Raw genomic sequence first — 18,250 nt, forward strand, 5'->3', positions numbered from 1 at the left:
CCTAGGCCCCAAAGCAAAGAAGCATTTAGGTAAGATAGTGAAGTCCAGGGGCTGCTTTTTTTTTGGTGGGGGGAAGGGAGCGCAGGACTCACATCTCTTTAACAGACAATCCAGGGGAAACAGAGTCCCAGTGAATGTGTGTCCACAAAAGTAACACAAACATGTGGATATGGCCAGAAGTTAGAGAAAAAATACTGACCCCAAGAAAGGTCAAGTGAATATCCAATCATAAAGCAAGAAATTCTGAAATGTGAAAAAGGAAAAAAAGGCATTTCAAAGTGAAGGACGGGGGTTCGGAGCAGGAGACAATAAAGAGACAAAAAAAAAAAAAGAATGTGGGGAGGATTATAGAGCTGAGACAGACACAGAACCAGCCAAAAGACAAAGTGTTGGCACGAAGATTAAAAACAGTTTAATGGATAAAAGAAGCAAAGGATTTATGGTGAGAGAAAGCTCAGAAAATAGAAAGCGAGACAAATGTAAGCCAGCCTGAGTGGAGACAGAATTCTGCTGGTCGAACATTTCATTTGATTTTCTCTTTCCTTTCTTCCCAGCTCAGCCTGGAAGCGCCGGGAAGCATGCAAATGTGCTACCGCGGCAGAAGGCTGTGGTCGTCCAGGACAACGGGCCTACGGGCCACCGGTGAACCGGAGAACGCGAGGACACAGCGCCCAACTGATCACTTGTATTTCTGCTGGTTTTCTGCTTGCTTCCACCAAATTGTTGCTAATCCTATCATCACTCTACCAGGAATTTAACCTCTTACAAAAGTTCTCCCCACCCACCCCCCGTGCCTTCTGGGCTTAATTCACCATCAATTAAGAAATCAGGCCACGGGGACCACTGGGTTCCCGATTGCTAAACTCTGCTTTTATGTTACCCCCACCCCATTTTCTTTGGAACACAACAGGCACCCCCTCAACTAAACTGAAATGGTGCCCCATGGCTCAAGTGCACCGCCCTTCAAAAGAGCTTTCCCACTGAGCCTGGAACCAGCCCCCTCCCTGGTTCAAAGAGGAGAAGGGGGAGGGGCCCGGACCACCCTCCAAGCACAGAGCTTGCATTTCCCTCACAATTCCAGTCCCTCAAGTCTCTTTCTTTTTTCAGCGGGGAGACTGTTATTGGCGCCAGAGTGTGATGCATTAAGGCTTGCTGGCTGACTGCAAGCGGAGACACATGGGGGCAGAGGAGGCAGCTGAGGTGGCAGCCACCACTCGCCTCAGCACAGAACCCGACGGGACAAAAGAGCCGCAGAGACACAGAAGGTGGGGGCTTTGGACAGAGGGCGTCCGTGAACTTGCACCAACCCTTTGGTGGAGCAGGTGCCCCCGTGAGATTTTCTTCTCTGCTGAAGATGCCCATACACTAACTTCCTCTGCTTCTTTTGCCATATTCCCCAATTAAATTATTTGACACATTTCACTGAGTAGAACAGACAGCCGACTAAGTCACTGGCTTAGGTGCTGGGAATACAGTGATCGGCAAAATCAGAGCGGTCTTCACCCCTGAAACTTGTTTGCCTTCCTTTTCTCTCCCCCAAGTCTAAGGTTCTTACCAAACTCAACAGAAAAGTTTTAGGTGGTTTCAGGTAAGCATGCGGTATTGCTCTTCAGGTAAATCCTGACCAGATACTGAGATTCTAGCAGATTCTAGCAGATACTGAGAATCTCAGAGTACCCAGGAAAGTGGTAGATGGGAAGATCTCAAGGAACAGAGGGAGAGAAAGGGAATTTGGTGGGGGGATGGAAAAGGAAAGGAAGGATGCAGGTGGGATCTACCTCCACATTTTTTTAGATCCTTATATATGTCCTGCCAAGCTTCTATCCCCTCAGGGATAATGTCTCTGATTATCAGGAAGAAAGCACTGATCCAAAAAAAAAAAAATCTGCCTAACATGCTAAAGTATGACAGGGTTATAAGGAAAGGCCACATCCCATCAACCCCTCAATTTTGTGTTCTTAGAGACTTTGGTTTCTGGGTCTGAACGTCTCACTTTCTCAGAAAAAAAAAAAAAATTAGTGCTAAGAAAGGCCTACTGAAAAGTCTGACACCTCTGTCCCCTAATTTATTTCCTCATTAATGAGTAAAAGGGGGATTTATTGTTTGAAACAATGTCTGTTTCATATCAACTCTTTTCCCTTGTTTTTCCCCCCAGACAGTGGAGCTCCAATGAGACCCAAAGCAGATGTTTTATATTTCAGGAGAGAGCAGTCTCCCCCAAGTCCTGAAAGATTCCTGGAATTCTTATACTTAACAAAAATTAGCTACAGAGAAAGAATCATGAATCATGACTTGGGAGTCCACAAAGCCTCTGGGCGCCCATAGTGTATTCCCTCCTCCTACCCACCACCCCAAATGCTGCCTGTCACCCATGGGGTTTCATGGGAAAACCCCTCTGAAAAATGAGGCATCTGCCCTACGAGCAGACCTGGATATCTGATCACAGAAGTCAACCCCTCTGCTATAATCCCAAGAGCTAGAAGTGGAAGTCAGACCTGTTTTCCACTCTTGCTTCAGTCTTGGCTTTGTTAATCATTCCAGAAATATGCACCTCTATTACCTCATCTGTCCAACAGAGGTAACAACATTTGACCTCTCACATTTGTTGGAATCGTGCAAAGATGAAGTGAGATGCAAGTGCGCTCTAATAAGTTAAATCCTTATAAAGCAAACAGTATTTGTATTAAAATCATTGACATCTGGCATTGCGTTTACAAGGACTTTGGGTTAACTAGTACACTTCTGCACCAGTGAGTAGGATTAACAGGCACACAATTCTCAAAAGGCTACCCAACCCCAGTCACGTCTCTTTATCACTGCTGGTAAAGGCTGCTGCGTTGCAAGCCTTTAACCATTCTACATTTATTCAATAAACATTTATTGAGCGCCTGGCACGGTGCTTGGCACATGCTGGAGGCTCAGTAAATGGTTGCTGAATAATGAATGAATGAGTGCCTAATGCAGAGATGAAGAAGACATGGCAGGCTGCCACCGCTCTCTGATCCTGAACCCATATCTGAAATCATTAATGGATTAAGGCGCGCTTCTCTGAAGATCCTGGACTTGGCGCAGAATTCTCAGCTTTGGCATAGGAAATGAAACCTCTTTGCCATTCCTGACCTAGGCACAAAGACAAAGCACATTTTAACCCTGCTTTCACGGAGCTCCTCAACAGGGAAAAGGCAGTAACAGACAAATGTAACACAGTATATGTTAAGAGAGAAATATTAAGAGCCCAAAAGAAGGTCATGGCACAATGATATGGATGAACTTAAGAGTTCTCAAACTTGCCTTGCCTTTTAAGATGCCACTCCCTCCAGGTTTTTCTTCTATATCTCCGATAGTCCTTTCCTCACTCCCTTTCCAATTTCCATACTTTGGCATTCTCGGGGTTCTGCTCCTGCTCTGGTCCTCTCTGATTCTGTATAGGCTCTCTGGGATCATCATGTTCCCTCTCTTAACTTCAATTGCCATATATATGCTGATTACACCCAAATTTATGTCCCTAGCCCAGGCCTTTCCAAAGCTTCAGACATGTATTTCCAAAAGCCTCCTACATATCCACTTGAATACCAACAGGTTACTCAACTCCTAACTCATGAACTCTCTTTCCCCTACCCATCCTTAGCACCTCTGTTCCACCTCTCATATTCCTGGTATCCTTCAATAGGTCTCAAGTCTTCTAAACTATAAATTCTTAGCTTGGCTAATCTGACACTGTGATGGACCAAGTCTCTGGCAATAAAAGTCATATGGCTCTAAGCCCCCCGCCCATGATGTACATTCAGCCTGGTATATACCCCAGACCCCCCCTACACCTGTGCATTCTTCAACATCCAGAAACCCAACTCCAGGGTCACTGGGAATACTTTCCCAATACCTCATGGCAGAGTTAGTTATGTCATCCTAACAAAGGAATGAGTTTATAAGATTCTGAAATTTCTCTCTCATCAAAAAACTTATAAGGCAGGATGTTTATGCAATCAAGTTTATGCAAATTTTGCAAGTATCATCTGTTTCCTTGTACAAATAAAGTATTAACTGTTTCATTTATTTAATAGATAGGAAGTCTTTGCCATGTGGCAAGGCATGTTCTAGGTGCTAAGAATAGAGCAATAAGACAAAGTCTCTGCTATCAAGGATTTTATATTCCAGTGGGAAACACAGACGGTAAGAAAATACAATATCAGATTACCATACACCATAAATTTATTACAGAACTTACCTATTAGAGAAGATGGAAGATGAGACTTGTTTTAAATATACACAAAAATTATAACTCTTGAATAATGAAAAATAACTTAAATCCCTTAAAGCTGAAAGAAATTAGTGTCACCCTGCCTACGCTCTTCTTCATAGTCACCATCATCCACATGTTTATTGTTATTAAAAGAACACAGTGCAATGACAGTTAATCTTCCCAGTCCAGGGCGATTAGAGGGAAGGCATGAATTACTACAAGTATCTGAATTTAAAGAATTTTAGTGAAAAATAAATTTTTTAACTTTATAAGACATGATTACTAATTGTTAATAAACTGTTTCCACAAAAAGGCACCATCAGACATACTTTTTTTGAATAGAGTACTTATTGGCATTGGTATGCAAATACATATCATTCCCTTCACGTAAGCTTTAAAAGTTTATTACTTTGAACTGGCTATATAGTCCCTTGAGCAATCTCGAGTATCTAAACTCAGCACCCTAAACTTTAAATGCTCAACATATATTTATTGGGCTTCCCTGGTGGCTCAGACGATAAAAAATCTGCCTGCAATACCGGAGACCTGGGTTCGATCCCTGGGTTGGGAGGATTCCCTGGAGGAGAGCAAGGCAATCTACTCTAGTACTCTTGCTTGGAGAAGCCCCATGGATAGAGGTGCCTGGTGGTCCATGGAGTCACAAGGAGTCAGACACAACTGAGCGACTAAGCACATATTTATTAATTTAATTATATTATTTATATGCTTGATCAACTGTTTTGTTTTTTTTTTAATGGGAAGGCTTTCACAAATCACCAAATATTTTAAACACTGGAGTTGGAATTGATAAGACGGTTATGCCTAACATGAAAGAAGAGGAAAAACTAAATTCGAGAGTAAATGAAACTTGAGTTCCTTGGGGCTTAAACTCACATTCCAAAAGACTGGTTCATCTGCTTTAGGACAACTCAACTCTGTTACAGTCTTGGAAGCTCTGTTGTAGAATGTCAGAGGACCAAAAGTCATCTTTCTCCAAAACAACAAAAGCATTTTCACAAAAATGTCCTTCCTCCACTCTGCTCCTCTCCACCCCTTATATCCACCCCACCTGGCTCACTCCCCTTCATTCTTAGCACCCTACTCACATGTCATCTATCCAAAGAAAATTCTATGGCCCTCATCACCATCAAGATGGAGCAGTACCTACCTAAACACTCCCATAATACTCCACCTGTAACCCCATCACAGCATTTCACACCCTCAACCAGAACAATTTCCTTGTCTTTCCCCTCAGAATACAAGTTTCTCAGGATCGGGATCTATAATGTGATCACTGATGTCTTCCTAGCAATGAACACATTGCTTGATGTATGGAAGGCACTCTACCTCTAAAGAATAAAGGAAGGTGTTTGTCTTGCCTTCATTCCCTCTTTATTTTTGTTTTATTTGTTTGGGAAACAGAACAAGAAATTTCAAAGGCTGTTTATCTAAAACTGAAATATTTCATAAATTGAAAAAAAAAAAAATCAGTCCTAGACATAACAAGGTCATAGGGAAAGCCTCAGAGCAACAGCTCAGCTCTATACCAGGATGCATTTTCAGCTTATTACTTAGAATTCTTCCTATTAAAATTTAATGCAGTCTTCTCCAGCAGTTTATTTTGTCTGCCAAGCCCTTTATGACTATTCTGATAAGTTATTTATTACATATGGATGCCACAGTAATAAGCAGATAGCATCAGCAAGGACTCGGGGGATAGAATGCAAAGGCCGCATCCACTCTTGACTTGTCAAGGCTAGATCATTAGATCCTGTGACAAGCAGTTATCAGCAACTGCTGGTCTGAATGACAGAGCATCATAGTACAAAGTAGGTGCTCAATACATATAACCAAAGAGTGAACAAATGAACAAGTATCAGGGTGGATATGGCCTCCGAAGTCAGGTAGGATCACAGTGCAATCAGGGTCAAATACTGGTGGATAAGAAATCAAGCAGCTTTATTCAGAGCAGTCTAATGCCATTCATATAGCTTCTGGAACCCTCAGTTTCTTCATTTCTAAAATGGAAATGATAACAGGCTTTAGTGAAATAATGAACAAAGGGCTTTACACTATGTCTGGGAAACAGTGTGTGCTTAAAATTACTATACTACCGGGACCTTCCCCGGTGGTCCAGTGGCTAAGATTCCACACTCTCAATGCAGGGAGCCCAGGTTCCACCCTAGTCAAGGAAGAGCCCGCATGCCACAGCAGTCCCACACACTGCAGTGAAGATGAAAACCCTGTGTGCAGAAACTAAGCCTTGGCACAGCCAGATACATAAACAAAATAAAAATATTTTTTTACAATTACCATGTTATTCTCTCATGGGAACAGTTCATACTGACTAAATTAAAAAGCACCTCAAAGTGACCTTTGAGTAGATGTGACAGGAAACACTGATTCCAGGAAGAGGAATATGTAGATATTCTCCACACAATCTGTCAAAAGTACCCTACTGGAGAAGAAATGAATTTAGGGCAAGGAAATCACACCTTGAGCAAACTCAGGAATTTGTTATCTAAAAAGACTTCACTACCTTGCACAACTTGTATATAGCTGCTTAAAAGCATTTATTGCATTGAATTACACAAAGATCTCTTCATGCATCTTTGGATATATTTCTGATGATCCATAGTTTCACATAATGAAGCTGCTTAAAATGTGACTCTCCCTTACCCAGGTATAACTATATTAGCACTGTGATGGTCCCCTAGCTGCCTCTGGCCTGTCCCTCGAGGTCTGAGTTGAGTTACATTATTCTTCTCTAATTTTAATTTTTCAAGCATGGGACAAAGCTGAACTTTCTCCACATTCTGTTTACCTTAGGCAGCTATTCAAAATTCCACTCTTCTGCAAGTATCCATTCTGAACTTGGCTTCAAGATAAAGAAAGAAAGCAAACACAAAGAGTAAAAAGGAAAAATAGAAAAAAAAAAAAAAGAATGAACTCTTTTGCCCCTGCCTTATGTTCGAAAAGAAATAAACGCTGCTTTTCTGGCCTCATTAGTTTCAGTCTGATCCTTAGTGGTTCCTTTTAGAAAACTTAGTGGGGGGAAGAGTGGGTTTGGAGGAAGAAAGGGAAAAGATGGAAGATAAGGAAGGTAGGGGAGGGAAACAAGTTGTGGAAGAAAAGAAGAAAGAGAAGAAAGGGGAGCTGAAACCTGATACTAAGGAACGCAAGGCCTGCAAAGAAACAACTTCTCAGGACTAAACATGTGCCAGCCTGGGGAGGCAGACTGGTTCCAGTCGAAGCCTTCATCAATGCTTCATACTCTCAGTCCCTAATTTACAACCGTTTAAGGGCAAACATTCTACAAGTACCTTTGGGGACCTCTGAGGACAGAAAGAAATCTAAGAGAAATTAGGTGCCTAGAGAGCTCCCCTCCAAGGCTAGAGCCCTTTCGTGCAGGCAAGCAATTTAGCATATTTGTCCCTCAGGGATGGGGTGCGGGGTGAGGGTGGAGTGAAAAATACAGCCAGTCGGCAGCTGGGGGGAGTGGGAAGGGTTGGGGTGCCCAGGTGTTTGTGGGGGAAAATAGAGGTTTTGTGTCGGGGTGGGGGCGGTCGGTGGGATGTGTGGCTCCCCTGGTGCCTCAAATGATAAAGAATCCACCTGCAATGCAGGAGACCCAGGTTCAATACCTGGGTGGGGAAGATTTCCTGGAAAAGGGATTGAATGGCAACCCACTTCAATATTCTTGCCTAGAAAATTCCAAGGACAGAGGAACCCAGTGGGCTACAGTCCATGGAGCCACAAAGAGTCAGACATGACTGAGTGACTAATACTTTTCACTTTTATGAACAGAGCTAAAGATGGGGACTCTTCCCAAGCAGCCGGATCCTTGTTCAAGCAATTAAATAAACAGGAACATCAAAAGAATAAAATAGAAGTGAATAAAGTAAAATAATGTCACTAAAACAATCATTGCTGGGTAGTTTCCTAGAGTGCTCCAATAGAGAGCATTTATTTTACGGATTCAGAGAATGTAGCATAACCCTAAAGGTTAGCCCAAGCTGCACACACTGAAACCTAGTTCAGGGGGGAAGGGTGGCTTGAAGGGTGGCACCCTCCAGCAGTCCTTCAGCAAGCCTTTCCCTAAGCTCTGTTTCTAGTGCATGGTTATAACTAACCAGGGCCTGGGAACTGGTTAGGCGACTTTTCTCCCAAGGCCACTATGAACCATCAATCAGCCAAAGCCCAAGAGTCCTGAAATTAGACCTGAACTCCCTCTCCTGCTCCAGAAGGAGGAGAATGGGGAAAGGGAGGCTCAACAGATTATCTTTGAACCAACAGCTTTACCTAAACGGATTAACACTGGGGATTCACTTTCACAGGGCCAGGGAGCTGGATCCCCACCACCTAGGGTGCAAGGCTGGAAGGAGGTTGGCACGGCGCTCAGCCAGGCCCTGGGAAGGAACGAAGGGCAGTGTTTGGTCCGAACTGGCTTCCCTTGCCAAGTTGCTCTCCCCAGAATGAGCTCTGTGGAAAATGGATCCCACAGGCTAAGGGGTCTCATCTTCAAAATATCCAGCTCAAACATTTCAAGCCATGTGACCCTCAGGGAAAGAAAGCGAAAGCTCCAAGTGAGGCAGGTGGCAGGAATTGGGGGTGGAGGGTTCAGGTGGAGACACACCCAGCCCTGTTCCAGATGACTTGAGCTCCACCTTCTCCTACCACAACTTAAAAGTCCAAAGGCTCCCTCATTCTCACTTCCTCCAGAAACAGTATTTCTGTGCTTTTCCCACTGCTGCTGCTGCTGCTAAGCCACTTCAGTCGTGTCCGGCTCTGTGCGACCCCATAGATGGCAGCCCACCAGGCTCCACCGTCCCTGGGATTCTCCAGGCAAGAACACTGGAGTGGGGTGCCATTGCCTTCTCCAATGTGTGAAAGTGAAGTCGCTCAGTCGTGTCCGACTCTGTGTGACCCCATGGACTGCAGCCTACCAGGCTCCTCCGTCTGTGGGATTTTCCAGGCAAGAGTACTGGAGTGGGTTGCCATTGCCTTTTCCTAGTGAGATACAAATCCCAACGCTGAAGTCCTTTTTCCCACTTCCGTCAAATGTAAACTTCTGGTCATCTTTACAACTGGCCCACCTGAACTTAAATGCAGCTTCCAGGGAAAACCTCCTTAACCACACAGTCAAAGGTCTCAGAAAGAACTACACACAAAGTTACCTTCCTCTTCTCTCTTCTTTATTTTACTGTAACTGCAGAGGTTTTCTTAGCCCAGGGGCCCTAGAAGTGGTTGCTATTGAATAATGAAGCTTAAATTCACCTCTGCATCTGCTTTGAAGAGGGCAGGGGGGCTCTCTGATCTGTATGGAATAGAAACAACTCCTCAGGTGTAATGATCGTAACTGCTGACTCACCAAAAGTCATCTGTTTGAATTACTCCAGTCTCACGTGGACATTGATCTCCCAAGTTCACTGTGTCACTAGAAGCAAACATTTATGAAAAGGCGAGACCACTTTAAGGATGGAATCTGTTGTCAAGGGATACAGTAAATTAACTAGCCCACAGTGGGTGAGTGTATCAGCCCAGCGCTTTAACTAGTTAAGTCCTGCTACTTTCAACAGGCATGATGCTGTCCCAGTCAACAGGAAAGTACCAAACTCCCTTTTAGCTTCTTGTGTCAGGAGAGGCAGCTTTAAAAAGCAGTAGAACATGACCGCAACAATGTATCTTGGATTTTTTAGGACAGTCCTGACTCAAATATTCTATCTAAATTTTCCCATAATTGTCAGGTCCAACAGACTAAATTGAGAAGTAGGAACATCATATTGAAAGTACTCAATATTGGGAGAAGTGCTTCAGATTGCCAGCATGATTTGAGCGCCCCCAAACTGGAAGCTCTGAATTCAAATTTGCTTTGGAGAAGTATTGCTCCTGAGGTCTGAGTCACAAACACACACTGGCTTCAACTTTTGTTGGCTTGTTTCAAAAGAACACAGAAGCCTTTTAAGAAAAGCCAGGAGCGGTGGGGGCGGGGGGCGGTGAATTGGCGGGGAGGGAGTTTGTACAAAGCCTGCTCTTAACAAACCAATAGGAAAAAAAAATGAAAAAGGACACACATCAGGCTATTTCCACTCTTAACTTTCGCAATAGGCTTTTAGAAGGGTGCAACCCACTGAGTCTATGCTTCCCCAAGCAATTCTTCTACAGAGGGGCAAGAAAAAGGCACATGTCCTAATGATCACCAGTATCCCAACTGGATTCCCAGTCATCCCCATCCCAGGCCTGAGCCCCTCCCCCCATGCTGAGGGACAGTCTCACTCCAGGCAACTTCTGTAAGTCTCAACCCTCGCAAGAAAAATGATGGGTTTGAACTATTAACCCTTCCCCAGAGAGGACTGCAATTAAGAAGAGGCCACTGCCAAAATATTCACAAGAGATTACTGTAAAAAATAATAATAATGAGCTAAATATTTGCCAGGAGTTTCAGACTTGCCTAAAGAAAGACAAAAGAGAAAAAAGGGAGAAGTGATCAAGCAGTAGAGACTGGGATCAAATTCAGAATCTATCAGGTAAGAATCACACAATTTAGGGAAAACTGGAGTTCATGTTGGCAGCAGAGGTGAGCAAGGAACAGGTAAAAGACTGGGATTGGACACGAGATCTGTAGAAGACATGGGAAGGGCTAAAAAGAAATCATATTGATTAGGATGGCTGACTCTGCTGAAAAATCAGGAGGAAAAAGAGATGAAAATTGAATCTGGTGTAAAGAAACATGGCTTGGTCTATCAGCAGGGAGAAACTGATAATGACACAGACCAGGATTCAAATTCAAGCCCTGCCACATACCTGTTGCATAATGTAGGGCAAGTCACTTTACCTTTTTGAGCCTCCATTTCTTTTTAGGTGAAAGGAGGATAATGATACCTCTCCTTCCTTCCTCCAGGTGGTTTTAAAGGTCAAATCTGATCATATAAATGAAATGTGCTGTAAACTCTAAGGTACTATACAAATGTCAAGCTATTTTAGACTCTTTATGAAAAATGTGGCTGCCCAGGAAGCCCTTCGAAAAGTCAAGAAGAATAAAAGAGGCAGAGGCAGAACTGGGAAGGGCAGAACCTATTGCGCAGAAAGGATAAGAATTGATGACGAAACCAACTGTGGTCTGGTTCTTCAAGGTCTTTACCATATGTTAAAGACTCTGCTTCCACTTTGACATTAGTTTGGTTATCAGAAAACTCCAGGAATTAAACTAGTTCACCTCCAACAGAAGCCTCTTTTAGTGCTAAGAGGGTATGGTAGGCATCTGGGCAGGCTCAAGGGGAGAAATATCTGAAGAAGCCAGAGTGAAGACAATGACTCAGGCTTTCTACCACATGCCTTTGTCCCCACCTAAATCTAGTCTGAAATTCACCAGCTGGAGACTCTACCACCCTGTAGGAAGGGAGGAAAGAAGAAAAAAAGGAAAAGAGAGAAAAAGGGAAACATATTCTTATTTCAGCAGTCAGCTCAAACAAACAAAAACCAGAAGCCCAGGAACTGGGAACTCTACAGAAAGATCTGGCAACAATTCAGATCAATTTCTTTAAAGGCCAAGGCTTCTTGAGGGCCCAGAGTTATAAGCTACAAACTCTTCTGAGGTACCACATGGCCACTAGACTCCCCAGAAAGGCCATAAAAAATCCATTCTTAACAGTAAAGTCCTAAAATATAGAAACTTAAGGAATTCTTAGAGGAAAAGTACATAGCAAGGTCACAACTTTAGAAGCATCCTAGCAGGGGGGCATCCAAAGGATGTCACGGTCCTCTTTGCTGTGGTGTGTTCACTCGCTCAATTGGGTCCTACTCTTTGCAACCCCATGGACTGTAGCCCACCAGGCTCTTCTGTCCATGGGATTTTTCAGGCAAGAGAGTGGGTTGTCATTTCCTACTCCAGGGGATCTTCCCGACCCAGGGATAGAACCTGCATCTCCTGCATGGTAGACAGATTCTTTAACACAGAGCCTTCAGGAAAACCATGATGGTCCTCTTAAGGCCATATAAAGATTTGAGAAATTCTTGTTTTCTGGCCAACAAATTTGGAAGTATGGTAGACAATTATTTCTGTGCCATGCCAAAAGCTCCATTATGATAGTTCCAGGCCCTAAAGAACTATGTTGTATTTTCCAACCATCAACCTTTATCTACTTTCTCAGAAGATGAACAGCCTTTCAGATAACCATCAACTCTTTCAACAAAACACGGGCAGAGGAGGTTCTTCCCAGTACCCCCTCAGGGGCCATGTAAACCCACCCTAGATTAAGAAGTGAGATAACTGGTAATACAGAGAGTCAACATGACTTGAAATCATGTTTCCAAAGTTTTTAACTGCAACAAAGAAAAAAGAAAGAAAAAAAAAAAAAACACAGGGTTTAACTGCAATAACCATCACTCTAAAGAAATATTACTAGTGTTGAGCGATTTATGAAACAAAACAAAGATCACTGAGAACTCCTATGTCAAAAACTGTGTCCTGAGCATGCTTTCCTTGAATGCCCAGGACTGCAATGAACAGAACTGAAAGTAAGTCATTTATTCAAGTCAGGAGGCCCAGTCTTATATCCCAGCTATGCCACTTGTTACCTGTGTGACCTTAACCAAGTTACTAAATTTCTCTGAGCCGCAGGTTCCTCCTGCGTGCTTAGTGGCTCAGTCGTGGTCCAACTCTTTGCAACCCTCTGGACTCTAGCCTACCAGGCTCCTCTGTCCATGGGCCTTTTCAGACAAGAATACTGGAGTGGGTTACCATTTCCTCCTCCAGGGGATCTTCCTAACCCAAGGATCAAACCTGCATTTCTCTGTGTTTCCTGCATTTCAGGCGGACTTTTTACCCACTGAGCCATCAGGGAAGCCCAGTTTCTTCCTAGATAATAATAATAATTATTTTTTAAGAGAAGTTGAGCAACAGAAGAACTAAGATCAGAATTAGTAGATAAACAAAATCAAGGTAGAATAACAGAGGTAGAAATAATAACATCTGAATTGTCAAAATGCTATCATGCAGTTGCAATGCATACATGCTAAGTTGCTTCAGTCGTGTCCGATTCTGAGAACCGATGGGCTATAGCCCACCAGACTCCTCTGTCCATGGGATTCTCCAAGCAAAATACCAGAATGGTTGCCATGCCCTACTCCAGGGGATCTTCTCGACACAGGGATCAAACCCACGTTTCCTGCGTCTCCTGCAGTGCAGGCAGATTTTTTACCGCTGAGTCACTGGGGATGCCCATCATGTAGTTACTAGTATCCTATTTTATACATAAGGAGTCTGAAGCTGGAAAGTTAAATGTTGTATCTGAAATCAAGATAAATGAAACACAAGCTTCTGTCCCAGAAACAAATGCTCTTTCCACTAGCTCCAATTTTCTCCCATATCATGGGCGGGTCCATAATGACTCTGATGATATTCAAAGTCATTAAAAAATGCAAATAGTATATAACAAAAATGGATCATAAAAATAAACCTGCGTGCCAATGAAACAAAACACTTCCAACTTTTCCCTTGTATTTGTTCTTTATAACTTGGTCTAACAGTAAAACTGGGCTGAAACTTTCTTTTACTGGGAAATTCTACTTTCTCTTTCTCTAATCTGTGTTCAAGGTGCCATAGAGAACTCCACCAAAGCCCTAAAAATTATAACCTTTGGAGCTATTCTGTCAGCTGTATTTACCTAGAATGTATTTTTCCTAGCTAGCCCAGGCTGGGTGTCTCTTCCTGTCGTTTTTTCCTTATGAGCCCATTTGCAAGGACAGGGTCTAATTCTACCTTCTTTAGAGCACCTTTCATGCTGCTGTTGATTAACACTAAATAACAATGATGTTTATAATAATGGTTGTCAATAATCATAACCATAACCATCATCACTGTAAACAAGATTTCCCACTGGTGTTTTCTAGAAGCCAGTGGATATACAAAGATCGTCTCCGTTTGGAGATCAACTGCTGAAAGTGGAGCTGAGCTGGGTTGTGACAACGAGCAAACGAATCACACGTAGCATGCCGAAAGCGGTGATTAATAAAGGGCTCCTCTTCTCCTTCAAAAAAAAAAGGCTCTCCGAGTCATCATCCAGGCAGGTAACTGACCTTGTTTTCCATTAAGGCTGCTCAGTCTTAGCTTCAAGAGACATCATTCATGTCATCCTCAACTGCTTTACAGCTAGCTTGCCACCGTGGGACCTGACTGAAAATTGCCCTATTGGCACTGCCCACTTGGCTCACCAGTGCCATTTGCCAAGGGCGCCACTTAGGTTTCCAGGGATTTTTTATTTATTTATTTATTTATTTTCAGAAGAATCAAGTCCAAGTTTACAGGGTTAAGTAAGGGAAGTTCTGAGCAGCACTGACCCCGTTCCACTGAGAAGAAATCTACAAGGCTCCCACTTCCCCAAGAGCAACGACATGCTCAGGCATCACAGAGATCCCCCTGCTATGGGCTAGACTACAGTATTACTTTGCGGACAAGCACGCACTGTCTTAGTCTGTTAACAGGGGGAGCCTTCTCTAAAACCAAACTAGAGTAGAAGAGGCAAGATATAAAGTTACAGCAGAAGCCAGGTCTTCACAACAGTTAAGTACAGACAGTAGAGTTGAAACGAGTTCAGGATGCAGACTTGTTTTATTTTTGCCACTTATGAGTTAATCATAATTCTGAGCCTCGTTGTCCTAATCTGCAAAATTAAATGGTTAGGCTAGCTGTACACTAACCAATAAGGTAAACCACTAGCCATATGCGGCCAGAACACTTGAAATGTGGCTAATCTGAACTGCGCTGGAAGTGTAAAACACACACACACAATATTGCAAATGGTACCAAAAAGAATATAAAATATCTCATTACTGATTGCTCATATGTTGAAATAACATTTTGGACATATTGGGATACACTGCTCTTTATTCGGCTGCAACAGGTCTCCGTTGTGGCCTGTGAGATCTTTAGTTGCAGCATGTGGCCTCTAGTTCCCCGACCAGGGATAGAACCCGGGCCCCCTGCACTGGGAGTGCAGAGTCTTAGCCACTGAACCACCAGGGAAGTCCCTGAGACATACTTTTTAAAATTCATCTCACCTGTTCCTTTCGACCTTTTTAACATGCTAATTGCAAATCCCAAATTTTCCATTAAATTTTCTATTCCTCAGAGCTGGGTGAGATGATCTCTAAAGCCTCTGGCAGCTTTAACAATCTGTGTTTCATTTTGTGCTTCTGAGCGACTTCCTCACAGCAAGTTATCAGCAGAAGAGAATGTAAATCTTTTTCTTCACAGAGACTTGATTTCCTTAACTCTAAAATGGGGATAATGCCACATTTGATGCGAGAAGACATAAAAAAATGATCTGAAATTAAGACAGTGCTATGCAAATTAAGTTGTTACAATTGTCACACTATACTTATTACTTCCAGCAAACTGGAATGACAGAAGTAAAGGAAGGATAAAGTGGGAAAAGCTAGATTTTTCAAAGGAGAACATCTGCCTAACCTAGGTGTTACCAAGCTTCTAGGCACAGATGAACCCTGAGAGAACTGGAGATAACCTTCTTACAAGCCAAGAGACCCAGAACAACTCAGAGCTAGGGAAGAAACCTAGTCAGTGCCTGCTTTGGGTGTGAAAAGCACCATGGTCACGGGGAAAAGAGTGTTTCTGACCTAATGAAAGCTAGAAAGCAAAAAAAGAAAATAAGCAATAGTTTTACAAACTAGTGGCTATTATTTCATTACTTTTTAACCCTCCCCAAAGTTTCTAGAGCTAAGCCAAATAACCACATTTTTACAGATTTAAAAAAAAAAAAAAATAGAAATTAAGTAACTTACCCCATGGACCGCAGCTGGTAACCACAGAAGTTTAAATTCACATCCATGTCTCCCTACCTGATAACTCTTCCCATCAGGAGAAATAGGAAGTAAGTATGGGGCAGACTGGAGAAGGCAATGGCAACCCACTCCAGTACTCTTGCCTGGAAAATCCCATGGACGGAGGGGCCTGGTGATCTGCAGTCCATGGGGTCGCTAGGAGTCAGACACGACTGAGTGACTTCACTTTCACTTTTCACTTTCATGCACTGGAGAAGGAAACGGCAACCCACTCCAGTGTTCTTGCCTGGAGAATCCCAGGGAAGGGGGAGCCTGGTGGGCTGCCGTCTATGGGGTCGCAGAGAGTCGGACATGACTGAAGCGACTTAGCAGCAGCAGCAGCATGGGGGCAGACTTAGTATTTCTAACCTTTAATGAAGCAGATTAATTCTCAAGTAGTCCCAGAATCTGGGGTCCACCTATCATTTGGAGAATAGACGTGCTACCATCATAGCAACACATCCAGTCAAACGCTAACAAGATAATTGTGTCTGGGTCTATAAATGGTGGTTTGGGTTTCAAAAGAATAGAAGAGTTGTGTGCTATGAATGCCAGGAAGATACTAGTTCCCAGTGTGAGGAGAGGGAAAAAGGAACCTGTCATAACTGAGTGTTCACAAGAAAACCCAGGAGGCGTCTTCATCAGCAGCCAGGCCAGTGGGGCAGGAAGAGAGTAAGTGAACGGGTGTGCCACAGGAAGCTGCAGATTCCACTCAGGAGAGGTGATGGCACGGTGGGAAGGAGGGCGATCTCCCAGGGACAGAATTCGAAGCCTGACACCAGGCTGACCACCTATGGCTTTAGACCCTGGACTGCTTTCCAACTTACCATGTGGAGGTGCCATGCCAATCCCAGCAAAGTCAATCTCTTTCATTCCCCCTGAGCCAGGCTAGACCCAACCCCGAGGGCTCCTAGGCCCAGGCCCAACTCCCTCAGCCACCGCTCACCCTCAAGGGCAATGGGAAACCATGATCACAACCATGGCCTTGACTTCTTTCCTTTCTCAACAGACCATCAACTTTGCAAACCCTGAAGAATTAAATGGCCAGCCAGGGACGATCAGAACTTTGGACAGTCAGCAATGACACAAACGGGAAGCAATGAAAGCTGCTCTGGGAGTTCCCATCAACTCAGCTGAGAAGGGTGGTGTGGAAGTATACAAGTTAAAAGTGTTTCTGTTCCCCTTCCTAGGACGCACATGCAGGCAAACTAGAAAGCCACACGGACTTCCTGAAACCCTGAGCCCTAAGGGGACTCTGGGTGCGAGGACTCCCCAACGCCCTCACTCGGAACCACAGTCTTGGAACACACCTGGGCTGGAACAAAGACACTCCTTCCCATCCCCTCCGGCTCCCCAGCCCCCAGCCCCTTCATCTGCCTTTCCCTCCAGCCACATTAACTACTCAGAAACACAGTCACTCCACTCTAGAGTTACTCAGGAATCGCATTCTTAGAATAACTCATCAATTATACCTGTCAACTTGCCAAGAGTACCACAGGGGAGGGGGAAAGTCTAGACTTCATCTAACTGCAGCAGCAAGCACCCCTGTTCACGGAGGGCCCCAACTTTGCAAACGGCCTTGACGAGCTCACAAGAAACAAGAAGCCAGGAAAATGCGGGAGCTCCAGGTTGGAATGCAGACCCTGTCACCAGGTTCCTCTCTGGCCCAGGGTAGGGATGTATCTCCCCATTTCCTCACTTGTAGACCAGGAAAATCCGCACCTGTATGCTAAAAGGATGTTCTGCCACAGAAAACCTAGGTTAGGAAATGGTGAAAAGAAGTGTCCTTGTATGACTTAAATATGCACACAGACTCATTGTCAAAAAAAGTGCTGCCAAGAAAGCAGCACACCATGACTGACATACTTTTTAACTAATTGGGAAGAATCATCAGTAACTAAAACATTTACCGGATGCAGATGCCACAGCTACATCTTTGGAAAGTCTATTCTGCTAAGCAGGATAAATATTCCCATGAACACTATCATGTGATTAATATAGTTAGAAAGCACGCACCCCCCTTTGTTAATCTGTGAAAAGGTAAGCTTTCACTCAACTTGGCCTGAAATGAATCAGTATCCAAGTTATCCAGAACTCTCATGAATAACATAGTCCTTTGATTCTAAAACTCTCTGTGAACACAGCTATTCTATTAAAAAAAAAAAAAAGAAA

At 43.6% G+C, this 18,250-nt stretch overlaps 1 protein-coding gene across 5 annotated transcripts in view; it reads right to left on the bottom strand.

Moving 5' to 3' along the window:
- PBX1 (PBX homeobox 1) overlaps window positions 1-18,250 on the bottom strand; it is a 336,111-nt gene that overhangs the window by 287,522 nt on the left and 30,339 nt on the right. The window lies entirely within an intron of this gene.

Source organism: Bos javanicus, chromosome 3 (genome assembly GCF_032452875.1).
Source record: "Bos javanicus breed banteng chromosome 3, ARS-OSU_banteng_1.0, whole genome shotgun sequence".
Classification (NCBI taxonomy): domain Eukaryota; kingdom Metazoa; phylum Chordata; class Mammalia; order Artiodactyla; family Bovidae; genus Bos; species Bos javanicus.